Source organism: Pseudochaenichthys georgianus, chromosome 8 (genome assembly GCF_902827115.2).
Source record: "Pseudochaenichthys georgianus chromosome 8, fPseGeo1.2, whole genome shotgun sequence".
In the NCBI taxonomy this organism is placed as follows: Eukaryota; Metazoa; Chordata; class Actinopteri; order Perciformes; family Channichthyidae; genus Pseudochaenichthys; species Pseudochaenichthys georgianus.
Genome location: NC_047510.2, coordinates 30,814,738 through 30,832,964, shown reverse-complemented (window position 1 = coordinate 30,832,964; position 18,227 = coordinate 30,814,738). Strand labels below are relative to the sequence as shown.

At 39.9% G+C, this 18,227-nt stretch overlaps 1 protein-coding gene and 1 long non-coding RNA gene across 2 annotated transcripts in view; both read left to right on the top strand.

Moving 5' to 3' along the window:
• Nucleotides 1-361: 361 nt before the first annotated feature.
• On the top strand, nt 362-2,104 carry LOC139434348 (uncharacterized). Its single transcript, XR_011643703.1, has 3 exons — nt 362-1,378; nt 1,599-1,629; nt 1,785-2,104. It is a non-coding gene; the product is annotated as an uncharacterized lncRNA (long non-coding RNA).
• Nucleotides 2,105-11,539: 9,435 nt separating this feature from the next.
• Nucleotides 11,540-18,227, top strand: part of card11 (caspase recruitment domain family, member 11) — a 41,933-nt gene continuing 35,245 nt past the window's right edge. The window contains exon 1 of the mRNA XM_034089562.2: nt 11,540-11,734. The gene's annotated coding sequence lies outside the window, so the exon portion shown is untranslated. The remainder of the gene's footprint in view (nt 11,735-18,227) is intronic.

Below are 18,227 nucleotides of genomic sequence, written 5' to 3'. Positions count from 1 at the left end.
GTGTGTAAATTGAAAAGATAATACATTTGCAACATAGGTAGTCCAAATGTTTGGAAATGCATGTGTGTATAATAGGAAGATGAATCCACGAGGATATCCATCCAGGACCTATGATCCAGGACCACAGCCACGACTCAAGATCCAGCGCTCGCGATCCAGGACACAGGACCGCAGGATCATCCATGACTCCGGATCCCAGCGTATATAGACACCAAAAAGAAAGACATTTGGGGAAGCTGGGTTAATCGGAACATGAGTGTACACGGGTATAGACAGAGAGAAGGAAGAAGTAAGATGTCCCCCGACAAACATATATGATGTTTGTCAATCTTAAACAATAAGTTCCATGTCAAAAAAGTCACATTTTGTCGTAAAACTGTTGAAATATAAGACTATGAAAAATACGCGACTACAAAGACTACAAATCCCAAATCCCATTCTGGCTCGCGTAAGTGATGTCACAGGCGATAATGCTCCAAGTGGTTGCGACTCGTAATTAAAGCGAAGAAGAAGATCTCATAACTGATTTATTCCCTCCAATAAATAAGAGATTGCTAAAAATAAATTCACTTTTACAAGATGCCTGTGTGCTTTGTACCAGGTTGCAATCACATAAGTGATCATACTTATAGATCATAGCTCGTTCTATCGCTTCCCGTCTGATGAAAGGACCAGGAGTCGCTGGATCAGAGATCTCAGGTAATACACATGTTGTGCATGGAACACAGTCAAGCTAGCTACATAGCTAGTAGCGAGCACGTTAGTTAGCATCACATTACTTAGCCTTGTCATTTGTATTAGCCTTAACATGAAGTGAACCCAAATGTTAAACAGTAAGAGTAGTCATGATGTTAAGTATTTTGTGAAACATTTGAAGAGGAACCTATCGCCAGGTGCTAAACGGGCGGAAGGTAGGCTAACGGCAGATTAGCATCTGCGATCTTTTCTACTTAATGCTATCTGCTCAAATGGTTAACATTGAACATTAAAAGATCAGGCAGTTCAGGGAGAGTCGAAGGAAGGAAGGCAGGCAGGCAGCTTTGCATGACATGTATTTATTTATAGAAGGACCATGCATACACAAACATTAATCTCAACAAAGAGAAGAGATGCAATATGCCAGATTATAGCTAATAGCTAATTTCCATCTGTGGTCCATTCTTCTGGACGTGTTTCATTGTGATGATAGTGAGTCAATCTGTTTGTTGGAAAGACAGTAGTTGAGTGATTACTGATAGAACATTATTAAAAGAGATAATTATTCAAAGTGTTGTTACTTTACTGACCTTTTTCTCTTTTATTTTCTTTACCTCACCTGTAACTGCTGAGACCCTGAGGAACATGCCCACTGACCTGCTCTGGCAACCTGATTTCCACTGTACGTAATAGTATTTGGTTATGGTATATTATTTATATACATCAAAGGCACAATGCACCCCCCAGAGACACACATGTATTGAGTGTGATATTGTGCATAGGTCAAGTGAAATCATCTTTACATACTAGAAAACTGTAGGAGCGGCAACTTGTTTTGAAATTGAATTTTTAATATCCGATAATAAAGTTGATCTGTTTTCTTTATTCTTCTCTCTTCCCAGCTCCATCCATCACCGTGCTCTGTTCCTGCAGGTCCTGCTTGCTAATCAATGCTTTATTTTTTTACACAATTACAAATAAAGTCAATGTGTTGTATGACATGAAGTTGTGCTTCATTCGGAGTCAATAATAAATTCATTCTGCCTTCAACTGCACAATGACTGTGGACTGCACCGACATCCATGTAGCTGCCCCCCAGTAAGATGAACCAAGCAAAGAGGGTCACCATCATGCCCAAGGACATCCAGCTGGCCCGCTGCATCCGCGGAGAGAGGGCTTAGACTGACCTGAGACCAGCACACCCAAATACAACGGCTCTTTTAAGAGCCACCTACAGTTTCAAAGAGTTGCAATCCTACGTTATTATAATTATTAAACTGGTTCATGTGTCACTTAGTTTACTGAACCGTGATGAAAGAAATGAGTGAGGTAGTGGTTTACTGAAGTTACAAAGACATTAATATATGAGTGACAGGTCAGTGTAAACACAAGCTTCTGTCAATTATGGATCATTCAAACTATTTATATAAAAATATGTAATAAAGTTCTAAAACAAGTATTCGGTGTATTCCTTGATAGCTTTTGGAGAAGGTTGTTTTTAAGTTTACTAAAATCTATCGTTTCAACTGTTTCACTTTATAAAAAGGAACAGGTGAGTAGAGCATTATTGAGTTTCTTATTCTGTCAGTAAATTATCCAAATGAAATGTTTATCATTATTTTATTCAACCTAAACAAATTGATTGTACCTTTTTAATAATGACCTTACATGGTTAAGTTAAATTAACTTCAGAAAATCAAATCTGTTCTGAGAAAAAACTAATAAATGTTTAAAGATAGGAACTTGCCATCCCACTGAAAAACAGTCCGTAGAGATTTAAAGGCGTAGTTGTAGTTCAGTCCAACGTTTCATTTGGATTCATTTCTCCAACAGTCAACTATTTTCATAAAGAATATATATTTTTCAAAGTCAACTTTATTGTCAATCTTACTCAGTTTGTGTTTATAGACAGAGATCAAAAATACTTTTAAATCAAATAAAATTATACAATTTACAGATATGTATACAAATATATATATATATCCTATATACACACCATCATGTATAATGATGGTGGACACTTCACCTCCAGCAGGGCAGATGGCTGCACAAGTCCATCGGGGGATGCTTCCAAAACACCGACTCACTCACAAAGAGACCAGACTCGAACACTGTCTCCTGATAGGCCTGCACAAAAGCCTTCACCGCTTCGGCCTCGTTTACAACCCCCCAGTTGACAGCCATGACTCCGTCCAAGTTGTACCCCCCGAGCACCCTCTTCAAGAGGGACGCGCATGGAGTGGATGAAAGTCCCGACCGCAGCACAGAACCAAACTTGCTGGCTGTCAACCTGCCCCGCCTGTGTAACTGCCACTTTGTCCGCTGTCCTCCGGTGGCTGTCTGGATGGCAGCTTGCTGGTCTCTGCTCAGTCGCATTGAGGCAAGAATTGCCTCAAGCCCCCGACCCCCTTCACCAGCTCCGGCACGGTGACAATGGCCTGATGTTGAGGCCGCGGCTCTGGCTCAGGTGACAAAAGCCATGCCATGCCACACTGTGCGCCCCTCAGTGCAGACCTGAACCAGTCTACATCCTGAGTGGCGATGTCTCTGGCCAGTGGGTTGTATGTCTCCTCTCACTGTTGGTAAAGTTGAGACACCGGCTGGACTACTTTGGAAGTGCCAGGCTTCCTCCACTGGCACTCAACATCTGTGGAGCTGATCTGCCACATGGCACATATTGCCAATGCTGCAGCGTGGCTGCATTTGTACATCCCCCGTGCACAATCCCAGACAGCGCTCTGCATCGCGCCATCGTCTCCCATGCAGATCTGTACAAATAAAGAAAGTACCATGTTTGTTAGCATGCTATAATAGATTGAATGAGCAATAATACAAGGATGGTCCGGATCTGGGGGTGGGAGGGGTTATTTTTCCATAGTTTTGTCTGATTGTTGTTATTGTTTGTTTTTTCTGTATTTTTTGTAATGTGTGTTGTACTGGTTGTGATTGTACATTGTATTTTTCTAAATGTGTATGAATACATTTTTGAAAAACATTTGATCAACAATAAAAAAGGATTTGGTCAGGATCTAGACTCAGTGTGTAGTTTATTAATTAATCAATGCTCTCTACATTAGGAAAACACATACCAGTGTACCAGAGGGAGTCACGCACAGCTGTGCCTGGATAACCAAACAAATGACAAGATAACAAAAGAATCTACACACAGCAAATAAACTCGATATAAAACTGGCCGTTTCAATCTGAAGAGCAACTAAAACAAAACACGGGAGTATACCTTGTTCTTGTGAACACTAATGTTATCCACAGCACACACAGACCACGAAGTTCTAAAGGAGAACACTAGTTACTGAAACAAAACACGTTAGTGTACCTTGTTAGCTAATGTTAGCTAGCTGACATTAACGTTACACATTGCACTCATATTACTCACCAACATCTTGTAAAGCCGGTCCCGCTGCTCTTACAGAACCGACTAACTCCCCTTTCGTGTATGTACAGCTCTCAACGTGTCCAGACTTGTAGTCACCTCGTTTTATACTTTTATTCTCATTCTGAAAGAAACAGGTGAAATTTGCTAACGTGACGGCCATCTTTGTGATGGTGACGCGTATTGTGCGAGACCAAGAGACCTGTAGTTCACTCAGCGGTTTCACACAAAAAAATGTGTAACTTCACAGTTTTACGACACATTTTAATTTTTTTGACTTGCAAAATATTCTTTTAAATTGACAAACATCATATGTGTCATTCGTGGCACAATTCAAACGGGATCAAAAGATAACCTTTCTCTCTCCATTGACTTCAATGTATAATTTTACGCTTCCGGGGTCCCATGGAGGCTCCCGGAAAGGGAGGGACTTCGCCTCTCTATGCGGGAACGCTTCGAGAGCCAAACACGGACAAAGTGTGTTGTGTCATGCGTAGAAATGGTGAATTACTGAGTTTAGGCACGTTAATAACGTTTTAATGAAGTTGACTACAGTATATTCATATTTGTCAGTGCTTTCATGTCAATTCGGCGACATAAACATAAATGATCGTGGTGAAGATGATGATTACATTAGGATTAAAAATCGGGAGTGAGAGCTGCTGAATTTCCTCCCGTCGGATGTGATATAAAAACAAATCGATTATTTTTGTGGTTATAAACTCAAGTGGATGAAACTACATTTATTAGTGCTTTCATGTCAATTCGGCGAACATATGATACATTAAATGATGAGTAAGGATGATGATTAAAAATCGTTTGTTTGAGCCGGTCTGCATTTACTGATGAGAAAACAAACCGATGCTTTTTGTAGTTGTAGTACACCAACGTGGATTAAACGTGTGGTTTTTTACCACAATGTTGGGGAAATTAATGGATACAATGCACGGATTATTATTATTATTCCCACTCCGATCGGGACACTAGGTCCACCGTTTCCCCGCAGCGAGGCTCCCCCCGTTGACAGTTTACGTGGGCTGGGTGCAGTGGCGGACTGGCCATCGGGACGAATCCCGATGGGTCGGTACCGAAGTGGGCCGGTCGGATAAGTAACTAGCACATCCCCCATAGGCGGCGCGTGAGGCTCAGGTTTGAGAAGGCTAAATAACTTCTTTTACCTGACGCTGCCCGCCTCCGGCGTCTATAGAAAAGAGATCAACTCAGTGTGCGGAGTTTAAATCTCTCAAGTCATATTACAGGATAAAGAAAATACAGTTTAAACTGCCGTATGCAGAGAAGACGTCGACGTGTCGCACTTATCATTCATATTACATCATCAATCAGATCATCGATCATATAATATCATAATATATCATATATTTCCTTATCTGAGTCAGCTTCTCCAGCCTCATCTGGCCGTGCAACACTCACAGTGTCACAGACTGGATGCAGAAGTATTATTTAACACATTATGTTGACGAAACACTCGAGACAAATGTAATTAAAGTCAGATCCACTCGTGTTTTAGACGTGAACGCGCTCTCAGCTGGAGAGAGAAACCCTGGCTTGATTTACCGAGTTGATAACCAGCGTCGTAGGACCGCTTAGCGAGATCTCGTTTGTTAGTTTGTTGTTAGTTTGTTTGTTACTCAAACATATCCAGGGTCTGTTCAACTGGCTTCGTAGTACAGGGCACAGGTGGCGAGCAGCGCTAATGTCAAAGACACAGACATTATACATTATATTTGTATTTTACATCCCCCGCTCCCCCGTTGACAATTTACTAGCGGTACCGAAGTGGGCCGGTCGAGAGTCCCGGGATGATTTTTAGTCCCAGTCCACCACTGGCTACATGACCATATGATCGCCCATATTGACGCACCTCATTCCTAAACTTCTAACAGATACAACATAAACCGATCCTTCAGCCTCATATGAGCTCTCAGACACGTTCAACATTAACCTGTCATCGCTGTCTGAGCTTGCTGCTGTGTGCACCATCGTGCGTTTACATCTGACTGTATATATATAAAGGTTTACATGCAGATGCTGGGATCCTGGACGGTGCAGCTGGAGCGCTGTGCCCGCAATGACGTCACCCATCATTTGGCGGGACTTGAAGAATCCGCGAGAAGATCCAGAAAATTGTCAACATTGAAGGCAGATTAATGAAAGTACAAATATCCAAAATCAGTTCAGTAACGGTTTTCAAGGGGACAATATGTACTCAAATTGATGGGTTTGGATGATGGGAGAAAACCGTGTCACAGGCTCTTTAAATACTGGTATGATTATTTTAACCAGAGAACATACATATATTACAAAGATTCATTGTGTCATGTATTCTGGTATCTACCAAAAATAAAGACATTGTATAGTTTTCATAACAGTATTTTAATTAAATAAATAGCAATAAATAGCTAGTTAATATAATGAAATACACAGTAACAATACAGTAATTATACAAATAACAACCAACCTGCAAATCAACCTATACATCAAAAATAAATACATTATCTAAAACAGGTGCATTTAATTTAAAATAAAAGTAACACATATAATTCAATATTTAAATGGTAACAAAAACAGTAATGTAGGATAAGAAAAAGGCAACAAAGAAAGTGTTTTTAGTTTTTCCTTGTTCATGTCCATAATGTTTCCCGTTGTGTAGCGTCCTGCATTTCTGTCTGTTGAAGCCACTTCTTGAAGCAAACTGAAAATAAATGTACAGATATAAGTACACTGTAAAAAGAAAACTTGACATTTACGTTAACATTTGGGCTGCTGTGGTTGCCAGAACACCGTTAAAGTATGGTAAAATACATTACAAATTACAGTTGGTTGGCATAGACGTTACAGCCAACAATTGCTTATGGTTATTTACAATGGCAAAAACCAATAGAGCTAGTGTACACGGTGCAGCTGTATTATCTGGGAAATAGAAGAATCGGATCAGGATTCGGTATTGGCAGACAATCAATATCAAATGAATCGGATCATTATTAGCATCAGCACTTGATCACCTTTGTCGACTTGCTGCCTAAATACAAAGATAACTCCACTCCTCTCCTACCACTCTTACCTCTAATGAGCCTTGGTAGAACTAGTGTCCGAGTCATAGGGTCCAGAACTGACTGAAGACATGTGGAACAGAGTCATAGGGTCCAGAACTGACTGAAGACATGTGGAACAGAGTCATAGGGTCCAGAACTGACTGAAGACATGTGGAACAGAGTCATGGGGTCCAGAACTGACTGAAGACATGTGGAACAGAGTCATAGGGTCCAGACTGACTGAAGACATGTGGAACAGAGTCATAGGGTCCAGACTGACTGAAGACATGTGGAACAGAGTCATAGGGTCCAGACTGACTGAAGACATGTGGAACAGAGTCATAGGGTCCAGAATGACTGAAGACATGTGGAACAGAGTCATAGGGTCCAGAACTGACTGAAGACATGTGGAACAGAGTCATAGGGTCCAGAACTGACTGAAGACATGTGGAACAGAGTCATAGGGTCCAGAACTGACTGAAGACATGTGGAACAGAGTCATAGGGTCCAGACTGACTGAAGACATGTGGAACAGAGTCATAGGGTCCAGAACTGACTGAAGACATGTGGAACAGAGTCATAGGGTCCAGGACTGACTGAAGACATGTGGAACAGAGTCATAGGGTCCAGAACTGACTGAAGACATGTGGAACAGAGTCATAGGGTCCAGAACTGACTGAAGACATGTGGAACAGAGTCATAGGGTCCAGAACTGACTGAAGACATGTGGAACAGAGTCATAGGGTCCAGACTGACTGAAGACATGTGGAACAGAGTCATAGGGTCCAGAACTGACTGAAGACATGTGGAACAGAGTCATAGGGTCCAGAACTGACTGAAGACATGTGGAACAGAGTCATGGGGTCCAGAACTGACTGAAGACATGTGGAACAGAGTCATAGGGTCCAGAACTGACTGAAGACATGTGGAACAGAGTCATGGGGTCCAGAACTGACTGAAGACATGTGGAACAGAGTCATAGGGTCCAGAACTGACTGAAGACATGTGGAACAGAGTCATAGGGTCCAGAACTGACTGAAGACATGTGGAACAGAGTCATAGGGTCCAGAACTGACTGAAGACATGTGGAACAGAGTCATGGGGTCCAGAACTGACTGAAGACATGTGGAACAGAGTCATAGGGTCCAGAACTGACTGAAGACACGTGGAACAGAGTCATAGGGTCCAGAACTGACTGAAGACATGTGGAACAGAGTCATGGGGTCCAGAACTGACTGAAGACATGTGGAACAGAGTCATGGGGTCCAGAACTGACTGAAGACATGTGGAACAGAGGGTCCAGAACTGACTGAAGACATGTGGAACAGAGTCATGGGTCCAGGACTGACTGAAGACATGTGGAACAGAGTCATAGGGTCCAGGAATGACTGAAGACATGTGGAACAGAGTCATAGGGTCCAGAACTGACTGAAGACATGTGGAACAGAGTCATAGGGTCCAGAACTGACTGAATACACGTGGAACAGAGTCATAGGGTCCAGAACTGACTGAAGACATGTGGAACAGAGTCATAGGGTCCAGAACTGACTGAAGACATGTGGAACAGAGTCATAGGGTCCAGAACTGACTGAAGACATGTGGAACAGAGTCATAGGGTCCAGAACTGACTGAAGACATGTGGAACAGAGTCATGGGGTCCAGAACTGACTGAAGACATGTGGAACAGAGTCATAGGGTCCAGAACTGACTGAAGACACGTGGAACAGAGTCATGGGGTCCAGAACTGACTGAAGACATGTGGAACAGAGTCATGGGGCCCAGAACTGACTGAAGACATGTGGAACAGAGTCATGGGGTCCAGAACTGACTGAAGACATGTGGAACAGAGGGTCCAGGACTGACTGAAGACATGTGGAACAGAGTCATAGGGTCCAGAACTGACTGAAGACATGTGGAACAGAGTCATAGGGTCCAGAACTGACTGAAGACATGTGGAACAGAGTCATAGGGTCCAGAACTGACTGAAGACATGTGGAACAGAGTCATAGGGTCCAGAACTGACTGAAGACATGTGGAACAGAGTCATAGGGTCCAGAACTGACTGAAGACATGTGGAACAGAGTCATGGGGTCCAGAACTGACTGAAGACATGTGGAACAGAGTCATGGGGTCCAGAACTGACTGAAGACATGTGGAACAGAGTCATGGGGTCCAGAACTGACTGAAGACATGTGGAACAGAGTCATGGGGTCCAGAACTGACTGAAGACATGTGGAACAGAGTCATAGGGTCCAGAACTGACTGAAGACACGTGGAACAGAGTCATAGGGTCCAGAACTGACTGAAGACATGTGGAACAGAGTCATGGGGCCCAGGACTGACTGAAGTCATGTGGAACAGAGTCATGGGGTCCAGGACTGACTGAAAACATGTGGAACAGAGGGTCCAGGACTGACTGAAGACATGTGGAACAGAGTCATAGGGTCCAGAACTGACTGAAGACATGTGGAACAGAGTCATAGGGTCCAGAACTGACTGAAGACATGTGGAACAGAGTCATAGGGTCCAGAACTGACTGAAGACATGTGGAACAGAGTCATAGGGTCCAGAACTGACTGAAGACACGTGGAACAGAGTCATAGGGTCCAGGACTGACTGAAGTCATGTGGAACAGAGTCATAGGGTCCAGAACTGACTGAAGACATGTGGAACAGAGTCATAGGGTCCAGAACTGACTGAAGACATGTGGAACAGAGGCATAGGGTCCAGGACTGACTGAATACATGTGGAACAGAGTCATGGGGTCCAGGAATGACTGAAGACATGTGGAACAGAGTCATAGGGTCCAGGACTGACTGAATACACGTGGAACAGAGTCATAGGGTCCAGCACTGACTGAAGACATGTGGAACAGAGTCATGGGGCCCAGGACTGACTGAAGTCATGTGGAACAGAGTCATGGGGTCCAGGACTGACTGAAAACATGTGGAACAGAGGGTCCAGGACTGACTGAAGGCATGTGGAACAGAGTCATAGGGTCCAGGACTGACTGAAGACATGTGGAACAGAGTCATAGGGTCCAGGAATGACTGAAGACATGTGGAACAGAGTCATAGGGTCCAGAACTGACTGAAGACATGTGGAACAGAGTCATAGGGTCCATAATTGACTGAATACATGTGGAACAGAGTCATAGGGTCCAGGACTGACTGAAGACATGTGGAACAGAGTCATAGGGTCCAGCACTGACTGAAGACATGTGGAACAGAGTCATAGGGTCCAGCACTGACTGAAGACATGTGGAACAGAGTCATAGGGTCCAGAATTGACTGAAGACATGTGGAACAGAGTCATAGGGTCCAGAACTGACTGAAGACATGTGGAACAGAGTCATAGGGTCCAGAACTGACTGAAGACATGTGGAACAGAGTCATAGGGTCCAGAACTGACTGAAGACATGTGGAACAGAGTCATAGGGTCCAGAACTGACTGAAGACATGTGGAACAGAGTCATAGGGTCCAGAACTGACTGAAGACATGTGGAACAGAGTCATAGGGTCCAGGACTGACTGAAGACATGTGGAACAGAGTCATGGGGTCCAGCACTGACTGAAGACATGTGGAATAGAGTCATGGGGTCCAGCACTGACTGAAGACATGTGGGACAGAGGACAGTCATGGTTCCATGTACGGGGAACTGGAACTTCGAACAGGTGTTTTCAACTTTTCTGCCTGAAGATTCACAAGTTCTTGATCAGGTGTTTGATGTGGGCTGGCATGATCCTTTCTGCAGTGATAAATAAAGAAAACATTGTTAATAATAGTAATGATGGTAACAACAATAATATTAGTATAACTATGCTGGTTTAGCTGGCCAGGTTGGTCTTGAACCAGCTTGTCCAGCCTGGTAAACCAACTAAACCTAAGCTGGTCTATGCTGGTTTTTTCAGAAAATGTTATAGTAAACGTATTCAGAAAATCACCCCAGTGTTTCATACTAGTATATCTAGATATACCTGATTCAGACACCAAGTTAACCAATTAAATATTTATAAGAACTAAGACTGGATGGATATTGTTTTTGTAGATTTTCAAGGCCACCGTACCTGATGACAGACAGGTCACACACACTCCCCCCCTCCCTCTCTCTCTCTCTCTCTCTCTCTCTCTCTCTCTCTCTCTCTCTCTCTCTCTCTCTCTCTCTCTCTCTCTCTCTCTCTCTCTCTCTCTCTCTCCTCTCTCTGCTGTCAGCGTGTTGCGTCTCTCTCTCTATATATCTCTCTCTCTCACACACCTCTCTCCTGTCAGCGTGTGGTTTTCTCTCTCTCTCTCTCTCTCACCCACTCTCTCACTCGCTCTCCTCTCTGCTGTCAGCGTGTTGCGTCTCTCTCTCTCTCTCTCTCTCTCTCTCTCTCTCTCTCTCTCTCTCTCTCTCCCTCAGTCTACTCTCTCTCTGTCAGGACCACAGCTCACACACACACACACTCCTCACTTTTCACTCTCATAGTCTCCTATCTTTTCGGATAAATGGAGACAACCTGAGCCTTCTGGATGAACCAACCGGTTTAAAAACAACAAATAACAAACACCACACCTTGAGCAAAGTTCGGACAACTTCCCCGCTGCATCACAGGTATGTGCAGATAAACTCAGTATCGCTCTTTTCTACACATGCAAGTGTCGATCCGATTAGAAATTACAAAATATTTTAAGTGGCCAAATGGGTTTATAAAGTGCGACAGTTGAATGGAAAAAGAAGCAGGGAAGTGAAATTACACCTCGTATCACAGCCTGCCATCGTGTGTCATCTGCAATATCCTGTTAGTATTATTACAGCTCCATAGAGTTTCAGGTTAACTGACAGCACTAGTGGAAAAAGTATTGAGATAATGTTAAAAACGCTCCATTACAAGTCAAAGTATGCATTCAAAATCTTACTGAAGTAATATCAGCAACAAGTACTTAAAGTAAAAAGTAAAAGTACCGGTTTTGCAGAAAAAGGGCCTCCATATGTGATGTATTTTCATAGATATGACATTATTGGATTGTTAGTTTTATTGCATCAGGTAGCATTTAAGTGTTGTAGTTCTGTTACAAAATCTGTTGAGGTTTTGGACGTTCTTCCTAAATGTATTGTTGAATATTGGATATTTTAACCTTTTTGTTGCAGTTATTTCACTGGTTTAATATTAAGAGATGCATTATGGTTAACGTGTATCACGTGTTTTTAATGCAAAATCTTAATCTGAAAAGAACCTAAAGCTTTAAAATGAATGTAGATGAGTACAATTCATTTTATGCTTTTAAAATGTGTTGGAGTACCAGAATAAAGAAGCATTTAATGGAAATACTCGCGCAAAGAATTTCCAATGTTACTTAAACACACTCAGAACTTGATGTACGAGGTTTATTTAGCTACTTTAATCCACCGTGCAATCCCTTCGGCACAGACTCTCTGTTTATCTGAGCGTAGCAGATCATGTTGTTAATGCAGGTTGCCTTCACTGACATCTTCTTGGCCTGTAATTAAAGAAGCTATTATATTTGGCAACACAATAGTTGACATTCTCTCATCATGGACTCATTGCTGTCATCATCAAACATGGTTGGGATTCTAGCGGCAGGTGCAGGATACAATGGGATCCACAGAGCGGGGAATCAGGATGTGATTTCATTCTGATTGTTTATTATTATTGTGTTGATTTTAAAATGTACTTACTGGAATATGTTGTTGTCATGAGGAAATACATGCTTCCTTTAAGAAGTATGCAGATACAGATGCTAGATATGGCGATGAAAATTAAGTTCCAAGCTCCAACAATGCAACATAATATATATAAAGGGCATAAAACAATAAAACAAATACAACAATAAATAGTGCAAGAAGTGCCTTAACTTGTTAAATCTAATATTATTTAGCAAAAGAAAAAGATAAGATATACTTTATTAATCCCAAATTGGGAAATGTTTTTGTTACAGCGGCATAAAAAACAACAAGGCATTGCATATAATTATCCATTCATAATAAAAAATAGGATCATATGATTCATTTAATGCAACTTTTAAATGACGTCCTTACTGGAATATAAAATACATTAAAAGTAGGGTCAACCATTTTTTCCTGTATGATATTAAAGTAAGCTGATGTGTCCATGATATAAAACAAATCTATGTCAATACTATTTCCTATATAGATCAGTTTAATCCGTCTTTGTTGATGTGATTTCATTCTGATGGGCTGCATTGATTTCAACTTTTAAAAATAAATGCCCTTTTGATATAGGGTGTAAAATGACTTGTAGATAATATGTTCCCTCAGTTCAGTCAGACAACTCACGTGTTTCTTTAACATGTTTATTAGAAGCAGCATATAGTTGAGTTTGGCGTCTCGTCTCGGGCCTCATCACTCCACAGATATACATAGCACCGTGAGTGATGATTAAATAACTAACCCCCCGAGCCTACAGGTGGAAGCTGGGGTGGTGGTGGGGCAGCAAGCAGCAGCAACGTGGAGGTAGCTGCAGCAATAGCAGCAGCAAGCAAAGCATGGAGAGAGATCTGGCAGGTTAAATAGAGCGGCTAATTAAGGAGACTGTTTGGTTGGCTGTAGAGTGGCAAGGGACGTTATACTATGAATGCAGCACAAGTGCTCAAGTTGACTGCCTGAACTAGTTCGCAGGCTTCGCCCCATTTATAGGACTATGCACGACAAAACTGCTTCCTTTACAACTCACAACATAAACGTTATTGCAGAAAGAAAATATAGTAAAGATATTTAACTCATGACTCTGTGATGTTAAAGCAACTTCTTAAATAAGTCCTAACTGGGACATAAAAAAGTTAAAAAATACATTTAATAAATCTTTGTGTGCTATGTTAATGATTAGGTAAGGCAAGTCATCGATATAGCACCTTTTAACATAAGGCAATTCAAAGTGCTTTACAACAATGAAAAGATTAAAATAGTGCAGCGGAAACACAATACAAATGGCATTTAAAAACAGTCATTATAAAGCAAAGAGATTAAAATCAACCAAAAACAAGCTAATCTATAAAATACATGAGTAACAGTTACAGTGCAGTTTGAGATATCAGTCGTTCAATTATAAGCAGCGGCAAAAGGAAAGTCTTCAGCCTGGATTTCAAAGTAGTCAGAGTTGCAGCTGCAGGTTTCTGGGAGTTGGTTCCAGATATTTGGAGCATAATACCTGAACGCTGCTTCTCCATGTTTAGTTCTGACTCTGGGGACAGAAAGCTGACCAGTCCCTGAAGACCTGAGAGATCGGGATGGTTCACAATTTAGCAGGAGGTCAGAAATGTAAACCATTCAATGCTTTATAAACCAGCAGCAAGGTGAATGATATACCTGCATATTTGTTTCAAATGGAGTTCAAAGTAAAGCAGAATGAACAAACTGAATATCACTGAAGTACTTTTTCAGTGTTTTCCATATTCCAATATATAATCAGAGGTGGGAAGTAGTGGAGTACAAATACTTCGTTACTGTACTTAAGTACATTTTTCTGGTATCAGTACTTTACTCCACTACTTATTTTTCTGATGACTTTCAACTTCTCACATTTTGAACACAAATACCTGTACTTTCTACTTCTTACATGTTTAACCTAAATACCTGTACTTTCTACTTCTTACATGTTGAACACAAATACCTGTACTTTCTACTTCTTACATGTTGAACCCAAATACCTGTACTTTCTACTTCTTACATGTTGAACACAAATACCTGTACTTTCTACTTCTTACATGTTGAACCCAAATACCTGTACTTTCTACTTCTTACATGTTGAACACAAATACCTGTACTTTCTACTTCTTACATGTTTAATCCAAATACCTGTACTTTCTACTTCTCACATTTTGAACACAAATACCTGTACTTTCTACTTCTCACATGTTGAACACAAATACCTGTACTTTCTACTTCTTACATTTTGAACACAAATACCTGTACTTTCTACTTCTTACATGTTGAACACAAATACCTGTACTTTCTACTTCTTATATTTTGAACACAAATACCTGTACTTTCTACTTCTTACATGTATAATCCAAATACCTGTACTTTCTACTTCTCACATTTTGAACACAAATACCTGTACTTTCTACTTCTCACATTTTGAACACAAATACCTGTACTTTCTACTTCTTACATTTTGAACACAAATACCTGTACTTTCTACTTCTTACATGTATAATCCAAATACCTGTACTTTCTACTTCTCACATTTTGAACACAAATACCTGTACTTTCTACTTCTCACATTTTGAACACAAATACCTGTACTTTCTACTTCTTACATTTTGAACACAAATACCTGTACTTTCTACTTCTTACATGTTGAACACAAATACCTGTACTTTCTACTTCTTATATTTTGAACACAAATACCTGTACTTTCTACTTCTTACATGTTGAACACAAATACCTGTACTTTCTACTTCTTATATTTTGAACACAAATACCTGTACTTTCTACTTCTTACATGTTTAATCCAAATACCTGTACTTTCTACTTCTCACATTTTGAACACAAATACCTGTACTTTCTACTTCTTACATGTTGAACACAAGTACCTGTACTTTCTACTTCTCACATGTTGAACACAAATACCTGTACTTTCTACTTCTTACATGTTGAACACAAATACCTGTACTTTCTACTTCTTACATGTATAATCCAAATACCTGTACTTTCTACTTCTCACATTTTGAACACAAATACCTGTACTTTCTACTTCTCACATTTTGAACACAAATACCTGTACTTTCTACTTCTTACATTTTGAACACAAATACCTGTACTTTCTACTTCTTACATGTTGAACACAAATACCTGTACTTTCTACTTCTTATATTTTGAACACAAATACCTGTACTTTCTACTTCTTACATGTTTAATCCAAATACCTGTACTTTCTACTTCTCACATTTTGAACACAAATACCTGTACTTTCTACTTCTTACATGTTGAACACAAATACCTGTACTTTCTACTTCTTATATTTTGAACACAAATACCTGTACTTTCTACTTCTCACATTTTGAACACAAATACCTGTACTTTCTACTTCTTACATTTTGAACACAAATACCTGTACTTTCTACTTCTTACATGTTGAACACAAATACCTGTACTTTCTACTTCTTATATTTTGAACACAAATACCTGTACTTTCTACTTCTTACATGTTTAATCCAAATACCTGTACTTTCTACTTCTCACATTTTGAACACAAATACCTGTACTTTCTACTTCTTACATGTTGAACACAAGTACCTGTACTTTCTACTTCTCACATGTTGAACACAAATACCTGTACTTTCTACTTCTTACATGTTGAACTCAAATACCTGTACTTTCTACTTCTTACATGTTGAACACAAATACCTGTACTTTCTACTTCTTATATTTTGAACACAAATACCTGTACTTTCTACTTCTCACATTTTGAACACAAATACCTGTACTTTCTACTTCTCACATGTTGAACACAAATACCTGTACTTTCTACTTCTTACATGTTGAACTCAAATACCTGTACTTTCTACTTCTTACATGTTGAACACAAATACCTGTACTTTCTACTTCTTACATGTTGAACACAAATACCTGTACTTTCTACTTCTTACATGTTGAACCCAAATACCTGTACTTTCTACTTCTCACATGTTGAACTCAAATACCTGTACTTTCTACTTCTTATATTTTGAACACAAATACCTGTACTTTCTACTTCTTACATGTTGAACACAAATACCTGTACTTTCTACTTCTTATATTTTGAACACAAATACCTGTACTTTCTACTTCTTACATGTTTAATCCAAATACCTGTACTTTCTACTTCTCACATTTTGAACACAAATACCTGTACTTTCTACTTCTTACATGTTGAACACAAGTACCTGTACTTTCTACTTCTCACATGTTGAACACAAATACCTGTACTTTCTACTTCTTACATGTTGAACACAAATACCTGTACTTTCTACTTCTTACATGTATAATCCAAATACCTGTACTTTCTACTTCTCACATTTTGAACACAAATACCTGTACTTTCTACTTCTCACATTTTGAACACAAATACCTGTACTTTCTACTTCTTACATTTTGAACACAAATACCTGTACTTTCTACTTCTTACATGTTGAACACAAATACCTGTACTTTCTACTTCTTATATTTTGAACACAAATACCTGTACTTTCTACTTCTTACATGTTTAATCCAAATACCTGTACTTTCTACTTCTCACATTTTGAACACAAATACCTGTACTTTCTACTTCTTACATGTTGAACACAAATACCTGTACTTTCTACTTCTTATATTTTGAACACAAATACCTGTACTTTCTACTTCTCACATTTTGAACACAAATACCTGTACTTTCTACTTCTTACATTTTGAACACAAATACCTGTACTTTCTACTTCTTACATGTTGAACACAAATACCTGTACTTTCTACTTCTTATATTTTGAACACAAATACCTGTACTTTCTACTTCTTACATGTTTAATCCAAATACCTGTACTTTCTACTTCTCACATTTTGAACACAAATACCTGTACTTTCTACTTCTTACATGTTGAACACAAGTACCTGTACTTTCTACTTCTCACATGTTGAACACAAATACCTGTACTTTCTACTTCTTACATGTTGAACTCAAATACCTGTACTTTCTACTTCTTACATGTTGAACACAAATACCTGTACTTTCTACTTCTTATATTTTGAACACAAATACCTGTACTTTCTACTTCTTACATGTTGAACACAAATACCTGTACTTTCTACTTCTCACATGTTGAACACAAATACCTGTACTTTCTACTTCTTACATGTTGAACTCAAATACCTGTACTTTCTACTTCTTACATGTTGAACACAAATACCTGTACTTTCTACTTCTTACATGTTGAACACAAATACCTGTACTTTCTACTTCTTACATGTTGAACACAAGTACCTGTACTTTCTACTTCTCACATGTTGAACACAAATACCTGTACTTTCTACTTCTTACATGTTGAACTGAAATACCTGAACTTTCTACTTCTTACATGTTGAACACAAATACCTGTACGTTCTACTT